This window comes from Sus scrofa, chromosome X (genome assembly GCF_000003025.6).
Source record: "Sus scrofa isolate TJ Tabasco breed Duroc chromosome X, Sscrofa11.1, whole genome shotgun sequence".
Lineage (NCBI taxonomy): Eukaryota > Metazoa > Chordata > Mammalia > Artiodactyla > Suidae > Sus > Sus scrofa.
The window spans coordinates 3,254,580-3,277,986 of NC_010461.5; the positions used below are offsets into that span (position 1 = coordinate 3,254,580).

At 43.4% G+C, this 23,407-nt stretch overlaps 1 long non-coding RNA gene across 1 annotated transcript in view; it reads right to left on the minus strand.

Moving 5' to 3' along the window:
* The window catches only part of LOC106506882, a 162,895-nt gene that overhangs the window by 51,519 nt on the left and 87,969 nt on the right, over window positions 1-23,407 (minus strand). Inside the window, exon 2 of the long non-coding RNA XR_002340669.1 lies at window positions 1,105-1,214. This is a non-coding gene — a long non-coding RNA (uncharacterized LOC106506882). The remainder of the gene's footprint in view (window positions 1-1,104; window positions 1,215-23,407) is intronic.

A 23,407-nucleotide genomic window follows, 5' to 3' on the forward strand; every position in this document is an offset into this window, starting at 1 on the left:
AGAGACTTCCCTACTAAGTGAAGTACGTCAGAAAGAGAAAGACAAATACCATATGATTTCACTTATACCTGGAATCTAATATACAGCACAAATGAAGCTTTCCACAGAAAAGAAAATCATGGACTTGGAGAAGAGACTTGTGGTTGCCAAGGGGGAGGAGGAGGAAGTGGGGTGGATGGGGATTTGGGGTTAATGGATGCAAACTATCGCCTTTGGAATGGATAAGCAATGAGATACTGCTGTATAGGACACCAGTCACTTGTGATGGAGAATGATAGAGGATAATGTGAGAAAAAGAATGTGTGTATATGTGTGACTGGGTCACTTTGCTGTACAGTAGAAAACTGACAGAACACTGTAAACCAACTATAACAGAAAAAAAATCATAAAGAATATAGAAAATAATATATAAATAAATATACATATGTAATATACATAGTATGTAATGGAATCACTTTGCTGTGCAGCAGAAAACTAATACAACTTTGTAAATCAACTAAACTTCAATCAAAAAAAAAAAAAGCAAACACACGTGTTGAACTGTAATTTAGTCTGTCTTCTCAACCTTTTTTAGCAAGGGGGACTACTTTTTGTGTTAGTTTACAAAGGTTGCTATAACAAAGGACCACAGACAGGGCGGCTTAAACCCCAGACGTTTTTTGTCTCACGGGTCCTGGAGGCTGGAATCTGCGATCCAGGTGTGGGCAGGGCTGGACCCTCCCAAGGCCTCTCTCCTGGGCGTGGAGACGTCCATCTGGCTCCCCGTGTCCTCACAGGGTAATCCCTCTGTTTGTGTCTGTGTCCTGATCTCTTCTTCTTCTAAAGACACCTGTCCTGTGGGATCAGGGCTTACCCTGATAACCTCATTTTACCCTAGGGACCTCTTTAAAGAGCCCATTTCCAAATGCAGTCATAATATGAGGTGCTGATCAGGATCTGAACATAGGACTTGGGAGACAGGGCATTGAATACGCCCAACCATAACAAATACCCACTAACAGTCTGGAAGAGGCACCCTGAGAACACTCTGTGTGTGCTGGTGTGTTAGGCAGTCAGACTGTCTTTGAAGCAGCTCTGCAAATGGTCTGCAGGGATCTGCCTTACCTCCATGCAATGCCAACTCTTCCTCTTGGACGTCATCTCCAAAAACATCAATAACATCCTGAATGGGTCCCAGAGCCTTCCCTTATCCAGGTGGTTACTTGTTCTTGATGCTTTATTTTCAAAAAAAAAAAAAAAGAAAAGAAAGAAAGAAAGAAAGAACAAAACGGATGCTTCAAACTGATCTTCTGTGTCATGTAACCTAAGAACCCACCCTCCAAGTCGTCACCGCAACACCGGCACTTGGCTTGTTAATTCACGACCACCACAGTCTCTGGGGTACCCGCTGCACGTTGATTCTTGTGATTATAACTCAAAAGATCTGTAAGTCCTGGAGTCTCTCAGGAGTATCAAAGGGAGAGGGATGCTTGAAGAGCAGCTCTGAATTAGGTACCCCTATTAAAGCAATTACGGGATCAACCATAAATCCAGCTGGATAAACTCCGCAAGAGAAAATCCTTTTAATGTCCCTTTACCTATAATGAGTTCACCAGCCTTCCTTCCTCCGGCTCGTATTTACCTGACGGAATGATGCTGAGAGCTGGCCAAGCTTGAAATTATCAAATGGAAACATTTCGTTCTGAAAATCCACAAGACTGAGTCTCAACAAAAACCCTTCTCTGGGAAATAACAGTCTGTCATTCAGAAATTATTGGTGATGATAAAAGCTGTCCAGATGGCTTATCCAGCCTACTTGCTGGTGGGCTAGTGTGGGCTGTGGGGGGTGGGCAGGGGTGGTAGATAAGGTGGAGAGAAAGAGGAAACCACTAAACCGTAGGAAATACTTGACAAGAAGAATGCTTTTCTGTTCACAAGGGCTATGAAAGCAAGTTAAGGACTGTCAACTCGTCTCTTCGTTCATAAGAATCAAAACAGGTGCCTGAAGGACTGCACAGAACACCTGAATCACTTCTCTCTGTTTTTAAACCTTTTCTTTTTCTTTTTTTTTTTTTTTTTTTTTTTTGGCTATGCCCATAGCATGTAGAAGATCCCGGGCTAGGGATCGAACCTATACCACAGCAGCAATCAGAGCCAAAGAATGAACATGTCTGATCCTTAACCCACTAAGCCACCAGGGAACTCCTTACCTGCCTTCTTAATGGACCCAAGAGGAGACCCTTGCCAGGAGAACCTGGATTTTTAAACCATTTTCCCTTTGTTTTCCAAAGAACAGTCTCACTCTATAAGCAGGTAAGCGCAGCATCAAGAGTATTTTACTTTTATTTCTTTCTTTTTCTTTCTTTCTTTCTTTCTTCCTTCCTTCCTTTCTTTCTTCTACACCACAGCCACAGCAATGTGGGATTCGAGCCACATCTGCGAACTATACCACAGCTCATGGCAACGCTGGATCCTTAACCCAATGAGCGAGACCAGGGATTGAACCCGCATCCTCATGGATACTAGTTGGGCTCGTTACCCCTGAGCCACAATGGGAACTCCATGTTTTCTTTTTTAATGCTTTCTACTGACGCATTAATACAAGAAGCTGAATGCCACGGTTTAGTCATGATTTTTCTATAAATTTAAGCCAATGGGCAAGCCTCAGAGGCTTCCAATATCAGGAAAGCAAATGTATGCTGCACAAATCTAGCATTCTGTTTACTGGAGAACAGAATATAATAGAAATCATGGAATGAAAAAAAATTCTCAAATCATTCAAAAGCCTCTATCATGGCGCCATTCGCTCCATTGGAGAGGTATAGGTCTATCATTTGTGTAGTCTGTCTGAATTAATGTGTAGGATTTCTCAAGCTGGAAAATAGTTAAAGCAACTCGTTGCTTGTTTATCCTTGAAAGAATATTTTCTTGCACAGAAGCAATCTGAAGCAGTGCAGAAGATCAGAAAAATATAGGTTGTCTGAGTGTTCTACAACTGGGGACAGAGCAACTGTATTAGGTACTCACTGTTGGAGTCAAAGGTGGGATGTTTTGTGATGTTGTGTATTAAAGGTATTTGCATGACTCACGTCTGTACCACTGGAAATGTCTCCTCCATCTTTTATTATCCAATCTCCTTTTCTTGTGTGTGTCCTGACCTCAACAGTTAGGAGAATGTACGTCTTTCCTTCATCTTCAAAGCCCTCTCTCTCTGACATACCTATTGTTATTTTCATTCTCATTCATTCCTTCATGTTTCCATCAGGTGTCCAGCTAACCTGCATCCATCCATTCACCCATCTATGTACAAAGCATTGATGAAGCATTGCCTTTGGGCTACAGATTTTTTAAAAAGTATTAGGGGAGTTCCCGTCATGGCGCAGCGGAAACGAATCAGACTAGGAACGATGAGGTTGCCGGTTCGACCCCTGGCCTCACTCAGTGGGTCCAAGATCTGGCATTGCAGTGAGCTGTGGTCTAGGTCACAGACGCAGTTCCGATCCTGGGTTGCTGTGGCTGTGGTGTAGGCTGGCAGCTATAGCTCCGATTGGACCCCTAGCCTGGGAACCTCCACGTGCTGCAGGTACAGCTCTAAAAAAATAAATAAATAAAATAAATAAATAAATAAATAAAAAGTATTGGGGAGAAACTCCTTCATTTGAGGACAGCGCTCATGTGCTGAGGGCTGAGAATGAAGTACTAAAAGGCAAAACCAAGCCAAACCAGCAATCCACAAGGAAAACCGTTCTTGCACCCATAGAGCATCCATCGGCAGTGCAAGGACCATGGTGATATTTTCTTCCCAAGTCCAAGACCCATTTTGACCTCCCTTGCTCAACTTAGGCGCTGAGATGGAAGAGTTCAGCTGTTGACTGCTACCCCTTCTCCCCCTCCCGTGGGTCTTCATCTCACAGTTCTCGGTCATTGAGTGTCTATGATGTGCCCGCCATAGATCAGTGTGCACGTCCCCAGTGGTTGTATCCATCAAAACCACAGGCTGTCTCCTAAGACACTGTCATCTGCAGGTTCCATGTTGCACAGCAGACCCCCGGAATGTCTTCATCTCACGTAACTGAAACTTTATACCTTCCGAATGGCCACTCTTCTTCAAGGACGTGATTTTAGATGCTGTCATGACATCATCTGGCTTGAGAGGAGAGGTAGCTTTCATGGGCTTTTAGAAGGTCCGTGAGGCCAGGTGATGGTGAAATGGGGGGAGGTCGTGCACCACAAAGAGACCTTCTGACAAAGCTTCTATCATCAAAGGATAAGACAGTACTGAGCATGTTGTGAAAACCAAATGCTTCTGTGCCTGCTCTGTAGAGCATGAAACATGAGGAAAAGTAGGAGCAAGGGTACAACTACTATGGAGAACAGTATGAAGTTTCCCTAAAAAACTAAATATAGCACGACCCCATGATCCAACATTCCCACTCCTGGGAATATATCTGGAGAAAACGATAATTGGAAAATGTACCTGTACCCCAATGTTGATTATAACATTGTTTACAATATCCAAGACAGGGAAACAACCCTGATGCCCACTGACAGAGGAATGGATAAAGAAGATGTGGTACATATGTACAATGGAATACGACTCAGCCATAAACAAGAATGAAATCATGCCTTTGCAGCAACATGGATGGACCTAGAGATGACCACACTAAATGGAGCCAGAGACAAATACCCTATGATATCACTCATATGTGGAATCTAATAAAAAATAATCCAATGGGAGTTCTTTACAAAGCAGAAGCACTCTCACAGATTTCAAAATCAAAGTTATGGTTACCAAAGGGAAAGGGTGGGAGCAAGAAATTAGGAGTTTGGGATTGAATATACACAGTATAATATATACATATAATTTAATATATATATTTTATATATGGAGAGAGAGAGGGAGAGAAAGAGAAGGTAATTAACAAGGACCTACTGTATAGCACAAGGAACTCTATTCAAAATTCTCTAATAATCTGTATGGGAAAAGAATCTAAGAATGGCTATATGTAGATGTATAACTGAATCACTTTGCTGTATACCTGAAACTAACACAACTGTGTAAGTCAACTATACTCCAATAATTTTTAAACAAACAAATGAAACAAACAAAGAGAAACAGGAGCCAATGAAACTCAGCCAGAAGTCGAAAAAGATCTTGAAGCACTGCCTGAGAACACTGCTGAGTCATGGGTGAGCTGTGTGACCTTGGACATGGCATGGAATAATTCCCTCAGTTTTCTCATCTGTATAGTGAGACAGCATTACGGTTTGGGGAAAGATGATATAAGAAACACACACGGTGTGTCATGTGTGATGATTCTGCACCTACATCTCAACATGGCTTGAATGCAGCCCTCATCAGACAGGAGACACTCCTGGCACAAACTGAAATCTTTGCCTTTTGAGTGTAAAAGGCACATCATGTTTGCTGATCTCAACACAGTGTGTGTTTACTGCAACTCTCCACGCAGTTCCATGGTTGCAGAATCTCTTCCAGGAGTTTCCGTAACAAGAGATATTTAAAATCACTCACCCTTTTCTCAGTTTCTCAAAGTTTAATCTTCACAGGGATCATAATAGAACACACCACGGTTTCCATGGAGATGGAAATCTTTTTTTTTTTCATGTTTCCATGCAATTAATCACATCGTATGTCTAAGAGCACACAAAGCATTATCTGGGGAACATAAGCAGGTGGATTCCAAAAGTGTCTTTTAAGATCTTCCTAACCAAGTGGCATCTATCATGCAGTGGTATCGAGACAGCCTCACCTTCGATTGTGCTAGGTGGTAAATAAAATCTATGGAGCACGAGCTGAAATTTGAACATGGACCACAGCCCATCAGCTGATGGCTTCCATTTAAAATATTTATTTATTCTCTTTTTTTTCTTCTTTTTTTTTTTTTTTTTGTCTTTTTAGGGCTGCGCCCATGGCACATGGAGGTTCCCAGGCTAGGAGTGGAACTGGAGCTGCAGCTGCAGGTCTACACCACAGCCATAGCAACCCCTGATCTGAGCCACACCTGCGATCCCTACCGCGGCTTGCGGCAACGCCGGATCCTTAACCAACTGAGCAAGGCCAGGGATCAAACCTTCATCTTCATGGATACTAGTTGGCTTCTTAACCTGATGAGCCCTTTGTAACTCCCTGTTTAAAAAATTTACAGAGTTGTTATTGTAAATGCAAATAATTCTAATTATTCTAAATTGAAAAACATTCATTGTTCTCAATGAAAAACCCTGGAGGGCTTCTACCAGAGATGAAAGATAAGCGTTTTTCTCTGGTACTAAAACTCAAATTTGGAAGAATGAGGTCCTACCTCTATCGGTCACTAACTGTATTTGGAATTTTCAGTGTGTCAACTTCACATCTTAAAATAAGGATATTCGACTAAGCTTGTCTTTGAGTTATTCATACCCTGAGATTTTTTTTTAGGCCTGTATTTTGGACCCTTTTAATTTATTTGCTAAATCAAATGGAAGCAAAAAAAATCAGCGTACTTCATGATAGACATTGCGTGGACCACACAGCGCAGTACTGTTTTTGGGTTTTTTTTTTTTTTTTGCCTTTTCTAGGGTCACTCTCATGGCACATGGAGGTTCCCAGACTAGGGGTTGAATCGGAGCTGTAGCCACCAGCCTACGCCAGAGCCACAGCAACGCGGGATTCGAGCCGCGTCTGCGACCTACACCACAGCTCCCGGCAACGCCGGATCCTTAACCCACTGAGCAAGGCCAGGGATGGAACCCGCCACCTCATGGTTCCTAGTCAGATTTGTTAACCACTGCACCATGACGGGAACTCCTACAGTATGTTTTTTGATAATTTGGTTTAAAATGCCTCATTATAAGCTGACACGATGGATTTGTATATGAAAATTAACTTGACTTGCTCTCTAATGCAGAAAGTTAGTGTTTTACATCTGGAATCAGAAATCTAGACCTATCCATGAAGGATATACTCCAAATGTCATCTTGGAATCTCTGTGAGAGGTTCCTTACTGATCATAAGATGGATTAGAGACCATTTTTCTCTGGTGATGGGTGGCGACAAGGTGAGCAGGTGCACGATGTGGTGAAGAGCATAACACCTCCTTTTCAAAGATGCTCACGTCCTAATTTCAGCACCTGTGAACACGTTACTTTACAGGAAAAGGGGAAATGAAGCTTACACATGGAATTTAAGTTGCTGATCCAGGGACCTTAACACTGGGAGATTCTCCTGGAGTGTCCACGTGGACTCAGGCATCGTAAAGATCTTTATGTGGAAGGAGGCAGAAGTGGTCAGTGTGGTGTCCCATGCTGGCTGCAGCTGTGGCCGCTGGCTTTGAAAGCAAAGGAAATGATCACTAGTCAAGCAATGTCGGCAGCCGCTCATGCTGGAAAGGGCACAGCTACACACAGTCCCCTAGAGCTCTGTCCACACCTTTATGTGAGCCCAGAGACACAGGCTGCATCTGCAACCTACAGATGTGCAAGCAAACGAAGTTTCAAGCCACCAAGCCTGTGGCAATGTGTCAGAGCAGCCGTAAAAGATGAACACTCAGAGCCAGCATGCCTGCTTTTGGGAGCCTGGCCAGCTTTGCGCTCCGTAACTCAAGAATGACGTTCCTGGTCTATAAGCCTATTAGTCTTATGTGCACCCCACGCAACACACACACACACACACACACACACACACAGCCGAAACTCAGCCTCTGTCCACTGGCGCCAGATAGAAACGTGAAGGAGAAAAAAAATAGCTTCACTGTTTTGCCAGGCAAAGGAGACCACAGCAGGCTGAGGCCCTAAAGACTGTACCCTCTCTTGGGAGACATTAGGAAGTCTTTTGTAGTTTGGGAGTAGAAGACAGCCACAGATAAGGATCATATTAAGCTTCATTCTTCTTCAGAGCTGGTATTTGGGGGCCCCAGGACTGATTCTGGTGGTCCTCCTCCCTGGCTTCCATTTGTTGGGGATTTTCGTCCTGCAGAAGAGCTCAAAGATATTGCTATGTGTATCCCTTGAGGAGGAACCAGGACCTACCCCCAGGCTGCACAATTGTGTCTGGATGGCTCCTCCCGGGTCTCTGCATGCCCTCCCTTCCCTGATCAGCACCGGTTGGCACCTGCCCTCTAAGGCCCAGGGAAGGTCCTGGAGCCTGAAGCTCATTCCCTCAAAACAAGACATAGGGACCACAGAAAGGCTTGTGTGTCCAGGAGCCCCAGAGGGCCCTGCTGGGTTTCACACAGTGACACACACAAACACACACCTCATGGAGAGACCTTACCTGAATCAGCCTAACGCTTGCCTAATCCCATCTCCAGCAGAATATCATTCTCTCTTGATGTGCATCATTTGTGCAAAGGCTTATGTCTGAAGACAGAAATTAGAACCTTTCTTGATTTCATCAAAATGTGCCTTGGGGGCTTATAAGTATTTGTACTGATGGCAGAGCCAATCTTCACTTGTGACTCAATGGGTCCAGAAAGTCCCGATATTTATCCAAAGCACCTGAGAATCACTAGACAGCTCCATTACCCTAGGTCAGGTGAGAAAAAGAAGGGGGGAAAAAAAAAAAGGAGAGAAAGGCTCTATATCTGACCATAATTAATTTAATGCAAATGAGCCTGTTCTGTTCATTATGTCAGTGCGATGGACGTATTTTTGCAAGCACTTAATGTGTAAAGGGGCATTCTGGAAATTGACAGTTTTCACTAATTTAGACTGACCTTCTCCATCCGTTAGGCCCCAGTCATGAATATTATATGTCACTAATTTGAAGCAATACTAATCAGCCCAGGGTCAATTAGACACATAATAGAACTCGCACGGACAGTCTTCTCATTATTGGGAATCAAATCCTCAGCTTTACTGAATGATAAATAGTGACAACGTGCATGCCGATTGGGTTAAGCCACGCTGAGATAATAGACATCATCTCACCATTTATTTAGAAAGCAATCTTCTATCTTCAATGTTTGAACTCCTTAATTGCTGGGGCTACCTTTTGCTTGCCATGGTATCTTTCTTTTTACAGCCTTACCTGTGGCACATGAACATTCCCAGGCGAGGGATCAAATCAGAGCTGCAGCTGCCCGCCTATGCCACAGCCCCAACACCACCAGATGTGAGCTGCACCTGTGACCTATGGCGCAGCTTGCGGCAACACCCAATCCTTCACCCACTGAACAAGGACGGGAATCAAACCCGCCTCCTCAGGGACACTAGTCGGATTCTCAACCCACTGACCACAACCAGAACTCCTGCTGTGGTGTCCTTCAAAATACCTATCCAGTGCCTTGGTTAGGGGAAATACTTAGATGGAATTCATCAAAAACACAGTGGTGCTTTCAGAATAGGAAGAGGGGCGTTCATGTGGTGGTGCAGCAGAAATGAATCTAACTAGTATCCATGAGGATGCAGGTTTGATCCCTGGTCCCTCTCAGTGAGTCAAGGATCTGGCATTGCCATGAGCTGTAGCTTGGATTGAACCCCTAGTCTGGGAACTTCCATATGCTGTAGGGGTGGCCCTAAGAAGGAAGGGAAGGGAAGGGAAGGCAAAAAGAAAGAAAGGAAAGAAAGAAGGAAAGAAAGAAGGAAGGAAGGAGAAAGAAAGGAAAAAGAAAGGAGGAAGGAAGGAAGACACAAGAATAAGATGCGTAAACAGATGAAAAATAATTGATGCATTGATGGGAGAGGGAAGAGGCAGGGAGGGGGTGCCTTTGGAGAAATATGATAAAGACTAAGAATGAATAACAAAGATGTATTCGAGATCCAACCTGATTCCAACGGTGTGATGACAAAGATTCAAGTTTGCCTATTAAGGGTCCGACCCGCCAGAGACACAGGTGTTTCTGAGATGTGTGTGTCCAAGGTGAAGAGATGAAAAAGAGGTGCTGGTACCCTCAGGCTGAGGCCAATCATGCTTCCGCCTCCAAATGTCACTCCTTTGTCACCCTAGGTCCCCTTCCAGGTTAGGGTGGCTCAAAGGACTAACTTGATTTTAACAGGCAGACTTCAGAGATACCACAGGTTCAACTCCAGACGGTTGGTGGTAAAGGAACACTGCAATACGGCAAGTCACTTGGCTGTTCTGGTTTCCCAGGGCACATAAAAGTTATGTGCACTCTCTGTTGTTGCCTGTTAAATACGCAATAGGATTACAGCTAAAACAACCCATGCACATAGCTTATTTTAAAAATACTTTATCACTTAAAAAAAAACCAAAACAATTACAATCCTAAGGTCCAAGATCACTGATCACAGGTCACCATAACAAATATAATAGTGGTGAAAACTTGTGAAATATTGAGAGAATTACCCAATGTGACACAGAGATGGGAAGTGGGCAAAGGGTGCCAAGAGACCGGCTGGAGGCAGGGTTGCCACACACCTTCGATGGGTAAAAAACGCAGACTCTGTGACTGTACTAAAAGGATGGCTGTATGTGCTCAAAACCAACAGCTGTGATTCTGAGAAGTAAGGACTAACCTCTGAGGATCTGTAAGAGAGGCGAAATCGCAATCATGAGAGGAGAGTCTATTGAATGAGAATTTCAGATACCATGCATTGATGTGAAAATGAACTCGGAAAAAAGAAACTTGAAACAAGCCAAAAAAAAAAAAAATTGGTGTTTACATTAGGAAATTCAGGAGTCATGAGTGGTTGTGTTTTCTGCTTTTTATTTTCTTTTCTGTACCCTTCTTTGTGTGTTTGTGTATATGTGTGTGTGTGAAAGTATTTTTTTAAAAACAATGTTTAAAGTATAGTTGATTTATAGTGTTGTGCCAATTTCTGCTGTACAGCACAGAGACGCAATCAGACACACACACACACACATATATATATATATATATACATTCTTTTTCTCATGCTATCTTCCATCATGTTCTGTCCCAAGAGACTGAATAGAGTTCCCTGTACTGTACGTTAGGACCTCACTGCTTATCCATTCTGAACATAATATTTTGCATCTACTCACCCCAAACTTCCCATTCATCCCACGTCCTCCTCCTCCCCCTTGGCAACCACAAGGCTGCTCTCTGGGTCTATGAGTCTGTTTCTGTTTCGTAGATAGGTTCATTTGTTCTATATTTTAGATTCCACATAGAAGTGATGTCACATGGTATTTGTCTCTTTCTGACTTCACTTAGTATGAGAATCTCTAGGTGCCTCCATGTTGCTTCAAATGGCAAGCTGTCATTCTTTTTTATGGCTGTGTAATATTCCACAGTGTATATGTAACCACATGGATTGGTATGCTGGCTACTGGCCTCCAAAATTCCTAAATGCATTTTGGCCTATATCTGAACTCTCCTAACTGTTCCATTGGTCTGTCTCTTTGTCTATTTGACAATCTCATGTGTTAATCACTGAGACTTTAAAATATTCTACAATAGTCCTTGAAAGTCTTTTCATCCGTCTCACTGTTGCTATTTTTCAAAAGTTTTCTAGTTATTCTTATTTGTTCCTTTTTCCATATGTTCTTTTAATTGGTTGTTCCTAGTCTATGCGAAAGTCATTTATTTTTATGCTGTATTTTGTATTCCACACTGAATTCCCAAATGGCACACAGGGAAAACAACATTGCCATTCATACCATAAGCAAAGGGCTCAACTCCTTACTCCCTGAGCAGCTCCTAGGAAGTGATCAGCATAAGACCAATAACCAGTTGATTGCAAATGGGGAAAGGATATGAATTGACTGTTCATAGAGGGAAAAAAAATACAGATGGATTTTTTTTTTTTTACAGATGGATTTTAAACAAGAGAAGGGATACTTGTTAAAATAATACAGTTACTAAATAACCAATTAGAAGTACACTGAAGATACTCTTTTCAATCTGTTAGGTGGGAAGAAGAGAGAGGTGGGCAAAGAGATGAGAAAGCAAAAACTGGCTACAGAACATTAATTACCAAGGGGCTATCATGTCTTTCTGGCATTCATGGGTTGGGGGCGGGGGTGCTGTCTTTCTGAATTTACCTGCACTCAACTTCCCAGAGCAACATACATGGTCAACAGCTCAACATAGACCTCCAGAAGCAATTGTAAGTTCTTGGAGGCTGGCTTCTTGTCTACAGACACCTCAGTGCCTTTAGAAAACCATTTCTGGGGAAGGGACACCATCCTGAGACCATGGTGGCTGGGACACATCCCATATTCCTACCACTTGAGGCTGTTTCTCTTCCTTTGATGGGGAGTGCGAGTGAAGCCTGATGTATGCAGAAAATCTGGATGTCTCTTAGCAGCTCATCCCTTTCAAGATGATGGTGTTTTCTCTTTTCCTTTTGCCAGGGATGGAGCTCCCAGGAGCAGAAGTATGGCCATGAAGAAAGGAGACTAGATGGGAAGAAGGGAGACCATTCTGAACTGTGTCACCATGAGGTAGGAGAAGCTGAGCAATTGGGAGAGAGGGGGCAGGATGACTCTCAAGGAGGACCCAACCAAAGTTTTGACAAAAATAGTTGTAACAAGTGATAGGAAGCAGGTAAGATAAAGTGGTGGGGGGAGAGAAAAGGTGTCGTGATCATGACCCCCTAGAGAGGTCATGGGGGTTGACTGTGGCTTTGAGATGACAGAGCAACCTCATTCAAAAGGCAGAGACCCAACCCAGGAATACGTTTGCTAGAACTGCACTATCCAATATGGTGGCCACTCATCACATGAAGTCATGAAGCACCTGAAATGTGGCGAGTCTGAACTAGAGGCATTGTAAGTACCAAAAACATACTGATTTCAAACGATGTAGAATACTTCCTTGGGTCATTTTTGAGGTGGATTACCTAGGTGGAGATAATACTTTGGATATACTGGGTTAAGGATGTTATCAATGTCATCTATCTTACCTACTTTTTTTTGGCTACACTTGGAACATGTGGAAGTTCCCAGGCCAGGGATCCAACCCTAGCCACAGCAATGACCTGAGTCACAGCAGTGACAATGCTGGATTCTTAACCATTGGGCCACCAGAGAACTCCATCATCTACATTTTTAAAATATGGCTACTGGAAAAGTTAAAGTGATCCATGGGACGTGTTTTGCATTTCCACTGGACAGCACTGTCCAATGCGACCCACATCAATTAATTCACTTCTCTCTTCAGCTCAGTTCCTCCTGGCATGGCATCTTATGAGGCGGGAACATGGTCTGGGTTCCCTTGGGTGTTTACAGATCCATCCCTAACTTTACCCTCTGAGCACCCTCTCTCCAAGCACCCTTTCTTTGTTCTCTATATAAGATAAGCAATGTCCTGTGTTCACTACATTTATACCTCTTAACTGAATCATGTGCTATTTCTCCCTTTCCATATAAAATATTTCCCTTTTGCTCAAAGCTCTATTTCAACATGCTTTCACCTGCTATACAACTGGCCCTTCTTGGAGTGAGAAAAGACTTGTTCTACGAGTTTCTAGTGTGGCGCCACATGATCGGCGGTATTTTGGGAGCATCGGGATACAGGTTTGACCCCTGGTCGCACACACCAAGTGGAGGGTCCAGTGCTGCTGCAGGTGTGGCACAGGTTGTAACTGCAGCTCAGAGATGATCCCTGGTCTGGGAACTCCATATGGCACGGCGTGGTTACCACCAAAAAAAAAAAAAAAAGTGTTCTAACATCCCTCCCTCCTTTCTCGGTTTAGAAGATTTGATCTCTCTCAAGACAAACTGATCCCTCCCCAAGCCACCCTGGGGAAAATTCCTTCTAAAGTCTTCTTCCTGGGCGAGCAAGATACGGTCATTGCTGTGTGACATGTTGCCAGCTCTCCACTTTTCTCACAGTTGGCCTCAGTCCAACCAGATCTACTTTCCATAAATGAAATGTTTTCCAAAATCCAGAAGACAGTGATTTAACACTTGGGCAGAACTGTCATGGACCAGTTTAAGGAGACTACAGAAGACTTTTTTTTTTTACATCTGGTATACCTAGAAATGGTGGACAAGGGTAGTTTTCAACATCTCAATATCTCAATCCACCCATTTGAACCTCTTCTTGGCCAGATCCAACCAATGGGAGTGTTTTAACCTCCCGGTGAAATGTAGATCTTAATTTAAATGTTCCCTCCAGAAGGTCCTTGTCTGACATAGAGAATTACTGTGAGACTTCGGTTTTAAACACGCATCTTTAAAACGTAATTAGTTGGCACACACGGCAGAGTGCTGAGAAAGCAGTAACCTGTAAAGAGAATCAGAGCTGACATTCTAAAACTTTGCAAATCACAATTAAGATCATCCAACAGAATAGGTCTCCTCCTTGCCTGATGTCTTAATCAGCTCCTGCTATCATAAAAAATACCATAGGCAATCCCCGTCACGGCTCAGTGGGTTATGAACCCATCTAGGATCCATGAGGATGCATGTTCGATCCCTGCTCTCGCTCACTGGATTAAGGATCTGGTGTTGCTGTGAGCTATGGTGTAGGTAACCGGTGCAGCTTGGATCCTGACTTGCTCATGGCTGTGGCACAGGCTGGCAGTTGAAGCTCCAAATTGACCCCTAGCCTGGCAACTTCCACATGCCTCAGGTGTGGCCATTAAAAAGACACACACACACACAAAGTACCATAGACCAGGTGGCTTAAACAACAGGCATTTGTTTCCCAGAGTTCTGGAGGAGAGATGTCCAAGATCATGGGGTGACAGACTTAGTTCCTGGCGAGGCCCCCTTCCTTGTTTGTACAGCTGCATGTTTGCTGTGTCCTCCCTCACAGGGTAGAGAAAGGCCTGTGGTATCTTCCTTATAAGGACCCTAATCCCCTCACAGGGACCCCACCCTCATAACCTCATCTAAAGCTAATTAAATCCCAAAGGCTCCACCTCCAAATACCATTCTGTTGGGGCATTAGGACATCAACGTACAAATCATGGGGTGGGAGACACAAACATTCAGTCCATAAAACCAGGGAAAGCGAGTGAGGACCGAGCCTATCTTACTTGTCAATTCTCTCTGAGGCAGTGTGAATAATGCCTGCTCCTCGCCCTGTAAAGTTGTCCATGTCTCTTTCCCAAGAATCTGAAAATACATCACCTCACAGAGCAAAAGGGATGCAGCAGATGTGATTAAGTTAAGAGCCTTGGGTCCGGGAGGCGTTCTTGCAATGTGCAGGTGGATCTTTATAAGAAAAATGCACAGGGGTCCAAGAAGGAGATGTGTTGGTTAGAATGATTCAGGGCCACAAGTGAAGGAATGCCGGCACATAAAACAGACCAATGGTAATAGGCATGTGTGAAATATTGTAAAGCAAAGGCAGAAACTACAGATGAGATGCTCATTGTGGGAAGAATAGGTGGGAAGGGCAGGATATAACATAGACCTTAAGAAAAGAATCTGAAAAGCTATATATGTGTGTCTATACATACATATTTATATACTTACATACGTATAACTGAATCACTTTGCTGTTCACCTGAAATTAACATGATATTATAAATCAACTTTACTTCAACTTTTTAAAAAGTTGGGGGAAAAAGTAGACCTTAAGACATAAAGAAGATACAACCACTGTGGAAGAGAGTAGGGTGGTTCCTCAGAAAACTAAATATAGAACTATCATATTATACAGCACTCTTACTCCTGGGCATGTATCTGGACAAAAGCTTCATTCAAAAAGATACATGCAGCACTATTCACAATAGCCAAGACATGGAAACAACCTAAATGTCTACTGACAGATGAATGGATTAAGAAGATGTGGCATATATACACAATGGAATACTACTCAACCATGAAAAAGAACAAAATAATACCACTTGCAGCAACATGGAGGCAACTAGAGTTTCTCAAACTAAGTGCAATCAGAAAGAGAAAGACAAATAACCATATGATATCACTTCTATGTGGAATCTAAAATATGGCACAAAGAAACCTATCTACAAAATAGAAACACACTCACAGACATAGAGATGAGACTTGTGGTTGCCAAGGAGGAGGAGGGAGGGAGTGGGATGGACGAAGAGCTCGGGGTTAGTAGATGCAACCTAAGACATTTAGAAAGGATCAGCAATGACATTCTGCTGTACAACACAGAGAACTCTATCCAATCACTTGTGATAGAAAATGTTAGAAGATAATATGAGAGAAACAATGTATCTGTATATATAACTGAGTCACTCTGCTGTACAGCAGAAATTTTGTACATCAACTATGATAAAACATTTCTTTAAAAAATAAAATGAAGTCAGATGTCCTGGAGGAAGAAAAAATAAAGGAGAAGTTGGTTTTACAAAAACTGACAGTCTAGATGGACAGAATGGAACGAGCAAACAGAACAAAGACAGTGTTTGAAGACATTCAGAAGAGGAATTAGTACAAGATGAAGCCAGGTTTGTCCGTGTCGGAACCATCAGCTGCGTATCCACTAACAATAAGCATGAGAACACCTAGGAACCACAGCACATGCTGTTGGTGTCACTGATGAGAACTGACTGTCCCTGCCCTGAGAAGGAGCGCTGCTGGCTGAGCGAATGCAGAGAGGTTAGAGCTTGAGTCTGCAGGGGAAGCAGGCGTGTGGAGAAAAGACCTTGGCACCACATGTGCTGCGAGGCACCTTTTTGCCATGAGGGCTTCCCACAGGTACAGCTCCTGAATGCCTGTTTCTGTCCGCTGAACAGATGTGCCTGTAGGGGGAACCCAGGGGAACGTCTTTTACTTCTGGCCAATTCCTCCATCTGCAGGGAGGATTTCAACTGTTTGCAACTTAGAATCCTATCCTTCTGTACTTCTACGTAAGGCAAATGTTGCTTCCGGTCTTATTCTTAATCATTCTTGCTGTGTCACAGACTCAACCGGTAGAAGGATGGCAGGTGTCTAATAACAACTCTTCAAAGGGGCAGGGGAGACGTCTGATTTGTAGTGTTTGCCACTTTCTGGGGTGGACATCCTAGCATCGTGGCTCATTTTGCGTTATGACTGTGACATCCCTAGGAGATGGGAAAAGATAGACCTGGTGGTGCAGGTGCTGGGGGAGGACATCCCCCTCCCATCATAAAGCAATGCCAGGAATCACTCATTGAAATCAAACAAGAGGAATACCAGTTGTGGTACAATGGGATCGGCGGTGTCTTGGGAACTCTGGGATGCAGGTTCAATCCCCGGCCCCCTGCACTGTGGGTTAAGGATCCTGCACTGCTGCAGCTGTGGCTTAAGTGCAACTGTGGCTGAGATCTGATCCCTGGCCCAGGAACTCCGTATGCCTCAGGTGGCCAAAACATGAGAGTTCCTAAGAGTTCCTAGAGGTGATTCCAAAAGAGATGGAAATCTAAGACTCCACAATCTATAACTCCAACAGAGTTGTGACTCAGAGGTTCTACACCGGGTGTGTCAGTATCTAATTGGGACGCACACAGAAGTGTGGTGCACACAGCAGAGAATTATGCTACTAGGCTTCAAATCTCGTAGCATACACCCACCAGCCCCGATTTGCATGAGATATACAGCCTTCTTCATGCCAAGAAGTACTTGGCACCTGCTCTCACGCACAGGACGAGGGAGGAGAGGAATGTGGAAATACTGACAGCCTTATCGCAGTCAACGAAAATGAGAGACACACTGCAGGCAAAAAGGCAGATCATTCATGCATGAGTGTCGATCCGACCAAGATTTCACTGAACAGATCGGGGCATCCGGGAAAAACAAACTGGCTGAAAACACTTGGCGCTTTTCCCCTTCAGGGGAAAATCTGGCCAGAAGAAAAGCATTTATATCTGCTGTGAAAAAAAGGAAAATCTGCTAACCCTAACCCCTAACCCTAACCTTAACCCTAAACCCTAACCCTAACCCTAAACCCTAAGCCTAACCAAAGTTGTTTTCAGGTGACTTAAAAAAAAAAAAAAAAACTTTAAGAAAGGCAGGGACAGGAATAGACTAGGGGTTTGGCATGGAAATGTTCTAAAATTAGCTTGTGATGAAGGTTGTACAACTATAAATATAATAAAATTCACTGAATTTAAAAAAAAACAACAACCTTAAGACGTCAATGAATTGGATTATTCATTCATTCTGTTGATGTTGGTGAAAACAGTTGCTTGGAAAAATGTATTTCTATTTTGGAACATTAAAGAAAACATGCATTAATAATAATAGCAGCCTGGTTGAGTGGAGGACAGAGCAGGGAAAGTGGTTGTTTTAAGGTTCCATTACCACGTGGCGTTGTGGTCAATGGATTCTGACAGTTGACTGTCATGGGACTTGAATGCAGTAGCTAGACCCATGAATTTTTTTTTTTTTTTTTGAATTTAGAAAGGTTTTCTTTCCCTCCCACGCATGTAGCATTCTTGGTATTCTGTGCTGAAGATCAAGAATGAAACATTTTGCTTTTATGTCCCTCCCGTGGGGTACTTTCGAATTAAGTTGGTCTCCGGCTATTATATTTATTTTAATCCTCTGAGTTTATTTTTCCCAACCACAAAGCCTACAGCTTACCCATGTACTGTCAGAGGCTGTTGAACGCTCAGAAGACAGAGCCATTATCTTCCTCAGCCAATGGGTTTTTCTCATGCCAGAGATAAGTGATTAGGTCTGCAAGCTTTTATAGCAGCTTGTTTGACTTGTCTTAGAAAATCGTAGCGGGGTGTTTTTGTTTGTTTGTTTGTTTGTTTTCTTTTGTGCATTTTCAAATACTATGAAATGCTGAGACTTAAAAATTAGGATTTGGGATCTAGGATCTCTTGAAATTAGGTTTTTAGATCAAGATCCGAATAAGTGTTTCAAAGGGCAGATAGCCAGTCTCCTAGGTCAGATTTTCTGGAAGGATTCCTGTGTGTGTGAATTGTTTTGGCGGAGGAGAAGTCTCAGGTGAGGGGCAGGACCAGATAGAGTTGGGGCGAGGGACGCTAAGGTACACAAGGTCCTACGTAAAAGTGGTGGTCCCACTTGGTCATATGCTTGAACCAGACCTCACAGGGTGGTGTGGCTCATACCGGGCACCTCACCAGTTAGGACCACAATTTTAGTGTCATCTGCTACTGTAACAGAAGCCCTTTGGCATCTCGTTCATAAGGACACGAATCCCATCATGACCTCATCACGTTCCAAAGACTCCACCTCGTCATGCCATCCTGTTGGCAGTTTTAGAGTACGAATTGGAGGTGAGGGGACACCAACATTCAGCCTATGGCATCCACCTTCAAGCCAAAGTCCAGTCTTGTCTACGCTAGGTTCAGCCTGTCATTGGTTGCAGGCAGCAGGGGTTGGTGGGCTGGCCAGACCTCCACATCACAATGATATTCGTGAAGGATTTGACTGGCAAAGAAAAATAAGGTTATGATGCATGTGAAGAAAACCAGAGTGTATACAGGAATCTACCAAGAGTACCACCGCACCCATGCCCAAAAGTATGCTGAGCCAAGATGAGAAAGACACCTCAGCATGACTAGAGATTGTCCCTGGAAGATGCATGATCATCCTTTTCCCTAATAGTCTGTGTTTCCAATGTGTCCACAGTGAATCCTGGGTAGTGAGAAAGAACACACACTGAGATGCAGTCAAAACCAACAGGGTCTGACTCATCATCTTTTACAAAAGAGGTCAGCAAACCATGACCCATGGACCCAGTCCTGCCCAATGTTGGTTGTTATTAATAAAATTTTATTGAGACACAGACATGGCTATTCAATAGTAACATCTGTGGTTGCCTTCACGTAGCACCGGAGTTGAGAGGACTCAGTGGCCTTGCCAACAACGGCTGTAGATGACTATTCCTCATCTGTAAGATGGGTAACAACTCTTACTCCTAGGATTTCTGAGTGGCTTAAAACAGAAAACCTAAGTCCAGCACTAACTCAGCCGTCCCTAGGTGCGAAAAGTCCACCTCTGCTATCATTTTGTCTCAGAAGCACAGCTCGTCAGTCCTAGCACCCAAGAGGACCTAGGAGCATGAAAATCTGCTTCAAATGTTCATTAAATTTTGGTTTCATCATGCACCCTTATGTTCATAGCAGTGCTAGTTGCAACAGCAAAGACATGGAAACAATCTAACGGTCCAATGACAGAAGAATGGATACAGAAGATATACATTTTACACTGGAATATATACAATGGACTATTATTACTCAGCCTTTGAAAAGAACAAAAGAATGCCATTTGCAGAACATGAGTGGATCTAGAGGTGATCACAGCAAGTCATTCAGAAAGAGAAAGACAAATGCTGTCTGATAAGACTAATACATGGAATCTAAAAATTAATACAAACGAATGTATTTGTAAAACAGACATAGACTCACAGGCATAGACCTTCACCTTATCGTTACCAAGGGGAAAGGTGGGGGAGGGATAAACGAGGAGTTTGGGATTAAAAGATACACAGTCGCATATATAAAAGAGATAATCCACAAAGTCCTGCTGGATAGCACAGGGAAGTAGACAGTGATAAACAATACTCGAAAAGAATATGAAGAATAATGTATACATATGTGTAACTGAATCACTTTGCTACACAGCAGAAATTAGCACAACTGATACTGTCCTTTAGCACAATAAAGTTTTTGGTATCATAGCTTTCCCATAGGATTGATGTACTCAAGTATCTTTTTTTTAAGTTTTTTTTTTAATTACTCAAATGAATTTATCACATCTGTAGTTGTATAATGATCATCGCAATTCAATTTCACAGGATTTCCATCCCACAGCCCAAGCACATCCCCCCACCCCCAAACTGTCTCCTCCGGAGACTGTAAGTTTTTCAATGTCTGTGAGTCAGCATCTGTTCTGCAAAGAAGTTCAGTCTGTCCTTTTTTCAGATTCCACATGTCAGTGAAAGCATTGGATGTGGGTGCCTCATTGTATGGCTGACTTCACTTAGCATGATAATTTCTAGGTCCATCCATGTTGCTAAAAATGCCAGTATTTCGTTCCTTTTAATGGCTGAGTAATAGTCCACTGTGTATATGTACCACTGATGTGCTCAAGCATGTTTTAGCTACCTATGGACAATGTGATTTTTAAAGAAAGTCCTGCTCAGTGATCAACACTAACCATGTTGAAAGAGTTTCTTCCGCATGGTGTAAAGAGATATAATTTTGTGCGTATATTTACATAGTAAGTTTTTGCTAGAAGTAAGAATACAAAGCATACTAGAATTCATTCCTTGCATTCCTCAAGACATATCATAGCATGCCTTTGGATTCTATCGCATAATGCTGTCCTGGGGAAGCCAAGGCAATCTGTAATGACATTTTATTTCCGCTGTTCCTCTGTAATCACTGGAATCCCATAGATGGAGGTAGGAACAAAAATCAATGTAGCTGAATGAAGTCTACATTCTACGTCTTTATGTTTCATGCAAAAATTTCATCTGGGGAACCCTTAAGTATGAAATGCGGGTAGTTCTAAACCTCTATGAAAAGCTGCCTCTCAATGGTGTTTCCATTCTCGTTCCTCCAAAAGGCTGTTATTGTCCCAAATAACCGAGCATCTCAAGAATGGTAAATTATCATGGCTTATACCTGAAGAAGGACAAACCAGAATGATGATTCATTCAGACACCAGCGATGGTGGGTGATACTGAGAAATGGGGTCCCCTTTCTGAAACAGTTAGTCCTAGATGTGAGACCCCGCTCAGAAATCTGTAAATGAAACTGCCCCTGAATTAAATGAGCATCACATATTTCTTGTAGGGCCACACCTGCAGCACATGGAGGTTCCCAGGCTAGGGGTCTAATCAGAGCTGTAGCCACAGCAATGCTGGATCCCAGTCACATCTGAGACCTACATCACAGCTCTTGGCAACACCAGATCCTTAACCCACGGAGCGAGGATTGAACCACATCCTCATGGATGCTAGTTGGGTTCTTAACCCACTGAGCCACAATGGGAACTCCAAATTTTTGGGAACTTCACATTTTTGTAGAAGATACACATGTTTTAGGCAAATGACTACAGTACAGGGCATAGTTGATACCTTCAATGTGTTCAATGACCATGACTGGGCATTTCTTATTTCCTGGGTCCTTTGCTAGAAAGAGAGGCAGAATCCCCCAATGTCCTCTGCTTGACATTAAAAACTGTCTGCCTTAAAAGAGTTCAAAGTTAGGAAAGTAACTAATATGGAATTGAGGAATTTCTCTCCATGGTGATGAGGGGAGAAGCTGAGCTTTGGATCAACCATCAGCATGCTAGGATCAGAGGGGAGGTTCTTTTATCCTCCTGCCCCTGAAATTAAGAGCTGGGGAGAAAACTGAAGACCATAAGTGAGTGAGCTGAGACAATAATCTACAACAGGCTGTCGTCCACACAAACCCGGAACACCTTGGACTCTATGTCATATCCCAGCCTCCCGCAGGGGTGAGTGATGGACTCTGGATGTGAGGTTGATGGTGAAAGATGCTGTGGGGCTGCCACAGCACAGGCGTTTCAACTGAATCCAACTCAAGAAATAGTTATGGCACAGCTACTTGGTGCCAAGCGGTGTGTTAGGTGGAAAGGACAGAGATGACCACACATGTATTATGTCCTTAAGATGCTTGTGGGGTTTAGGAGGAGAACAGGATTAAAAGGAAACCCGGGAAAAGCATCCAAGTGACCATCCTTAAAGTATGGTGGTGAATCCGTCAGGATCCAACCAGGAAGAGTGTGCATCACAGAGGGAATTGAATAGAGGGGATTTGTTTGTTGTTGTTGTTGTTGTGTATGTGTTTTTTGTTTTTTTTAACTTTTTAGAGCTGCACCTGCGACCGATGGAAGTTTCCAGGCTAGGAACTACACCACAGCCACAGCAACACAGGATCCAAGCTGCCTCTGCAACCTACACCACAACTCACGGCAATGCCAGATCCTTAGCCCAGTGAGCAAGGCCTGGGATGGAACCCGCAACCTCATGGATACTGGTCAAGTTCTTAGCTCACTGAGCCACAGTAGGAACTCCGCGGGGATTTGTAATACAGGTGATCTTAAGGGATGGTGAGGAAATTCAGAGACTAGTAACAATGGGAAGCTGCTACCACCCTGAGGGTGCGTGGTCAAGGGGCAAGGAGAGATGTTGGTAGCCTCAGGGAGCATGTTACCATGGAGGGGGCAGGAGTTTGAGTTAGGGCGGGGTGGAGATACATCAGAAGAAGGGTTTCCCCTCACTCTACCAGCCAATCTCCTAGGTGTGACCTAGGAGAAAGTCTGCTAACATGGATTCTGGAGAACACTGCCTGCAAGATCCTACCTCCCAGTGATGTCCCACAGAGCAGGAGAATGGAGAGAAGGGGATTTGGGGCAAGGACCCCAAGGCAGACAAAGATGCCCAGTGATGGACAAACACAGCATTATGGAAATTCAAGGTCAGAAACATCGGGCAAAGTGAAAGAAGGTCTCCAGGATTCTAGATGGTGCAGAGTTCTGTGTACATATTTGTTTAGTAATATTTCATACATTGTAAGGAAATTAAAAGTATCCATAACATCCTTCCAAAGAGGAAGTGCAGGTGGCCAACCGGCACACAAGAAGATTCTCGATGTCTGTAATTATTAG